The sequence below is a fragment of the Limulus polyphemus genome, unplaced genomic scaffold (genome assembly GCF_000517525.1).
Source record: "Limulus polyphemus unplaced genomic scaffold, Limulus_polyphemus-2.1.2 Scaffold13952, whole genome shotgun sequence".
In the NCBI taxonomy this organism is placed as follows: Eukaryota; Metazoa; Arthropoda; class Merostomata; order Xiphosura; family Limulidae; genus Limulus; species Limulus polyphemus.
This window is the reverse complement of record NW_013679562.1, coordinates 2,255-7,853: the sequence shown is the minus strand read 5'-3', so window position 1 is coordinate 7,853 and position 5,599 is coordinate 2,255. Positions and strand designations below refer to the sequence as shown.

General features: G+C 33.1%; 1 long non-coding RNA gene across 1 annotated transcript; it reads right to left on the bottom strand.

The window, feature by feature from the left end:
- Window positions 1–741: 741 nt before the first annotated feature.
- On the bottom strand, window positions 742–4,986 carry LOC111084134. Its single transcript, XR_002609409.1, has 3 exons — window positions 4,829–4,986; window positions 3,080–3,254; window positions 742–817 (listed from the first exon to the last, which is right to left on the bottom strand). It is a non-coding gene; the product is annotated as an uncharacterized LOC111084134 (long non-coding RNA).
- Between the last annotated feature and the right edge of the window lie 613 nt (window positions 4,987–5,599).

Below are 5,599 nucleotides of genomic sequence, written 5' to 3'. Positions count from 1 at the left end.
GGAAAATCAATTAACAAACGGAGACGTAACAGAATGAACTAACTCAGAGGTTTCCAAACTTTAACATCACGTGACCACCTTCCGTAAAAATTGCCAAATCTCGCGAACCCCCTCCTAAAAATAAATATTTTCCAGGGATTTTCTCCCTTACCCGAGTATAGATTATAAAAACAGTGATCTTGGAAATATAAAATTTGTTTGTTTTTTTTATGACAGTTTTATTACACACTATTTATTACTACGTTAATATTTATCATTACATTATTAACTAGCTGGAGTACGTAAATTCATGATTAATGAAAGGTTATCTTAGGACATGAAAAGTTACTTCCTTTATATGTAATTGTAAAAAAAGTATTGTAGCTTATTACTGGGATCTTCTACAAATGTGGTACGGAAGTTCATTGGGGGCCATACAAATTTTCAGTTTTGTGGTTTTTAAGGGCGAAATAGTATTTAAAGTGTCTTGTTAAGCCTAAGCGTGTGTTACGATAAGAATTTAACGCATTCCTGACATGACAACAGTTCCTTGTTATTGATGACAAATTAGATCTCAGGTCTTATAAGGAGTCAAAGCTATCGTTGAACAAAAAATTAAGCCTCTTTTTTCCAATCAATCCTAAATAAATATTCATAAGACCAGAATGTGCTGACAGAATGTGGGGATGATACAACACGGTAACGATTATATAGATTTATAAATACTGTTTATTTAATACGACTTACAGTTATGCTTTCCTACCTGATCAAGAAAATAACAATGCATTTTAGTCCGATAGAGGGCGCCATCTGTGACCTGAATTTCGATAAAATGACCCTGAGAAATATACAGAGAAAATCAAATGTTGTTAGCTGGAATCACAAAAAATCTTATTGTTTTTAAGTTAACTCTTTTAACCTGAGTTAATACAATAATTGGATAACCTGACTGAGTAATTATGGCGGTATATCAAGATCAAAAGTTTAGAAATAATTACCTGATGATTAAAGTCTTTAATAAACCTATATTTACTACATCATATGATGTATATTTCAATGAAGAAACAGCAAGAATGAAGCTGAGTGATTTTAACGGATCAGAATTACTTATGTCATAATAAACTTTACGTATAAATTACATATAAAAACAGATCAGAGTTATTCATGTCATAATATACTTTACATATAAATTACATATAAAAAATGGATCCGAATTATTTATGTCATAATAAACTTTACGTATACATTACATATAAAAACAGATCAGAGTTATTCATGTCATAATATACTTTACATATAAATTACATATAAAAAATGGATCAGAATTATTTATGTCCTAATAAACTTTACGTATAAATTACATATAAAAGATAGAGAGAAGATCTTTAAGAATATACAAATGCAAACATTATGCTGTAGTAATGAGTCGACAAATAAAATGCTTGAGACAAGAAAACAACAAGCAATAGTGTAAAAGTCACTGCTAATCCAACTTGTCATAAGCTAGTTACTGGGAAGGATCTTGCGGTCCCAGAGCAAGCCTATTTAGTACTATTACCCCATACAGGTCGTTTCATTTTGAAAACTTCACCTGATAAGACTTGGTAAACACCATGTTTACAACTATATTGTTGGGAGATTGCTACAAAACATGTCATCCCACCTAGACTAACAACCACTCCGAGTAATGGTTGTCACGAATACGATCACTTGATAAAGTGATCAGTTTATCCAGTTACATGGTTTATTTTCCATTGTTAGTGTGATGCCAAGGCGTATTCAGCTAATAAGTCTTATCAAATACAAAGGCGGTTTTTATTCGTTGTTATGCCTTGGATCGTTTGATACATCTCCCTATTTTTAGTTTTATTTATATTTAAAATGGCGAATTATAGTGGTAGAAATCAGCTACATTTGAATTTCAATATCTTATATACATAAAGCACAAAAATCTGTGTGTGTCTGTCTGTTTATCCCTTATCTAAGTACTCCTACGTCATTGGGCCAATTTGAAACCAAAGTTTGTGGGATAATAGTCTGGAACAATGGGCATGTTAGTGGGGGTTCACAACCTCCTCCACCCTATTACTGCTGTTATTGAGCATTTATTATCTTTGAGGTAAGTTAACATTAACTATATTCATAGATGGCGCCACGTCCTTACATCAAACAAAAAACAAATATTAAATATTTTCCGTCCCCGGTGGGACAGCAATAAGTCTTCCGATTTACAACGTTAAATCGGGGGTTAGATTCCGGTTGGTCGACACAGCAGATAGCTCGATGTGCCTTTGCTATAAGAAAACACACACACACACATATTAAATTTTGTATAACACAAACACGCGCACTCTCTACGTAGGAATGCAATGGAAAAAAATTGCCGCCACTATTGCGATAATACATAAACTCAGCTGAAGTTTCTACTCCAACAGCCACCATAAGGCTGATATGAAGACCTGTTTCTTGAGTTATACCACTTCCTACTTGGACCCGTGACCTTTCAACTTCGGCCCGTAAGACACTTCTGCGGCCAATGTCCGTCTATTAATTAATCACATGAAACGCTGTGGAAGGACATTAAGAGCTGGGTGTCGAAAGCGGGTAACAGAAAGCACCCATAACGCCACTACTTTATCCGCTACCTCTTCCTACAAAGTCACCCTGACCATCACACAGTGTAAACAATGTTTTAAGTATATACATAGTGAGTTCTTGAAGCTTATACAAACCTTTTTGGTGAGGTCATAATAAATACTGTGTTATGTTATAAATAAATTGAGTGAAAGTTAATATTCTTGTATTATTCATCATAGCATTCACTCCCACATTTGTTTAAAGTTCGCAACCCGGACAAAGGACGGGTATCTCAGCTTGTTTTACATAACTTCCAAATAACCATACAGGCTAGAGCAGTAGTGTATATAACATGTCAAAAATCGCGTAGCAAAATAATAACAATCAAGTCCCATTTATTGTTGTTTATGACATTCAACTTTTAGCCAATCAGTGAATTCCGAACTGTGGTTTAAGTCATGTATACATGAAGCCCGGGAGTAAGGTATAACGAAAGATAAAGGCTAGCAGGTTCAGTACTCACAAAACGACTAGATTCTGAGTTGGACGTTGTCTTGGCGCTGCCAAGCGACCGAAGCACGGTTAGAGCAGCCGCCATATGCTTGTAGGCGTCTGTTTCTGACCCTCCTCCGGCTACGTCAAAGAACTGACGTAGTAATACCATAGATGAATACGTCTTTCCGCTTCCGCTTTCTCCTCTGTAGAATTGAAACAGAAAATTTTGTTCGTACAAACAAGAATAAATTCATTAAATAAATCATCAAAAGCATAACCTTTATAGAATAAATTGTAAAACTGTATAATTTTCGGTTTCTATTTTTGTTTTTTATGCAAATGTGATAGGATTGAAAACTGAATATTTTCTTTTGGCTATAATGGCAATAATTATCATTATTATGAAGAAAACATGTTTTTAAACGCCATCTTTTGGCAGTTATTAATATTTGTTCTTGAATATTTTTCACAAGATCTGCAACACTTTTGTTGGTTGTTTTTGTTTTTTTTCTTTATTGAGGGCAGAGAAAATTTATGGCTAACTTGAAGAAAATTACAATAAGTCTTGGAAACGTCACAAATCTTCATTTTATTTGAAATTCTTTATAATATTAGTACACTTTAGGGGTGGAAACTTAGTTGTCTTCAGGACAAGAGTATAGACTAAACATCAAGACCTATGTGTTATTTATATTTTACACAAAATTCTTTATTAGTCACGCGAAAAGTTAAGACGATGACAACTCATTCCCAAGAATGAGCAATATTTATAGAAAAATAAACACTAGTTAAGCCTTTTTACCAAAACCAAACAATTGTTGAACATTCTTTATAGAAAATAAACACTAGTTAAGCCTTTTCGCTAAAACCAAACAATTGTTGAACATTCTTTATAGAAAATAAACAATAGTTAAGCCTTTTCACCAAAACCAAACAATTGTTGAACATTCTTTATAGAAAATAAACAATAGTTAAGCCTTTTTACCAAAACCAAACAATTGTTGAACATTCTTTATAGAAAAATAAACAATAGTTAAGCCTTTTTACCAAAACCAAACAATTTAGAGATGTTCAACAATTGTTTGGTTTTGGTAAAAAAGGCTTAACTATTGTTTATTTTCTATAAAGAATGTTCAACAATTGTTTGGTTTTGGTAAAAAGGCTTAACTATTGTTTATTTTCTATAAAGAATGTTCAACAATTGTTTGGTTTTGCTAAAAAGGCTTAACTATTGTTTATTTTTCTATAAATAATGTTCAATCTCAGTAGTTGTTTCGTTTAGGTAAAGATTGCTGAACAAACAATTGTTTTGTAAAAAATGCCCAATAAGCAGTTCTTTTTGTTAGAAAATATTCAGCAAGCGATTGCCTTGATCAATAATGCTTAACAAACTCTTGGTTTTAAGCAAAAAATTCCCTGGTTTGGGTAAAAAAATGTTTTTGGTTTACTTAAAGTTTTCTCAATAAGTGCTTTGTTTTGAGAGAAAGCGTTCAGGAAGCGATTCACTTTCATAAATAATACTGAACAAACGCTTAATTTTGATCAATAATGCTCACAATCGCTTGGTTTGGTAAAAAAAGGATAATCTTTATCAAGCAAATGCGTTTGTTGAGCATTCTATAACAGAACGAAACATTTTCTAAACATTCTTTACCAAAACGAAACGTTTGCCAAGCATTTTATAGCGAAATGGAATGTTTCTTGTTCGGAAGACCTGGTCATATTCGAGTATATGCGTTTACATTGTAACAAATTACTTCGTTGTTTTGTTGATTACCCAAGAATGATGGCCTGAGGATAGCCTGTCTCTGACTGTTGACGGACGGCCTCGTGGACCACACGAAGTAACTGTGGACACCTTGAGGAAGCACTACTAAGTGTGAGAGGATTCCCCACGTCCTTGTAAGAATTTATAGCGAGAAGGACTGGACCTACATTTGTCTGAAAGAAATGTTAAATATGAGATGTTTAAACTACAACAGTAACTCGTCTCTACAACCAGGGTTGAACACAAAACAACACAAATGTATTATACTTCGACAACCACGGAAGTACAAAGTGTGACTTTCAAACTATTGAAACACAAAGTTGATAACTTACTAAAACACAGTAAATAAATATGTGCCTGGTCAGGACTTGAAACTAACGTTAATGAATAAATAAATCCAGGTTAATAAGTATTTCAATAAATAAAGGAGTCAGGAAATAAAAAAAGAACCAGACAAATAAAAAAACTCAAAATAAACGTGATCATCTAGAAGGTGAGTTAGAGTTTTAAATGTAACTAAACATTCGTAGATAAACTAACGATAGAAGGAATAATAAATGAACAATAAACAAAACTTTAACCAAATAAAAACAGAATTCTCACAGAAGAATCAGATTAGTTTCGTAAGCTTACTGTCACATTAAGCTAGTTACTACCATATACGTAAAGAGTGAGCTTGTTTCCGTGTAGATAACGGATGTAACCAAGTTTATTTCCGTGTAGATAAAGGATGTAACCAAGCTGTTTCCGTGTAGATAAAAGATGTAACCAAGCTTGTTT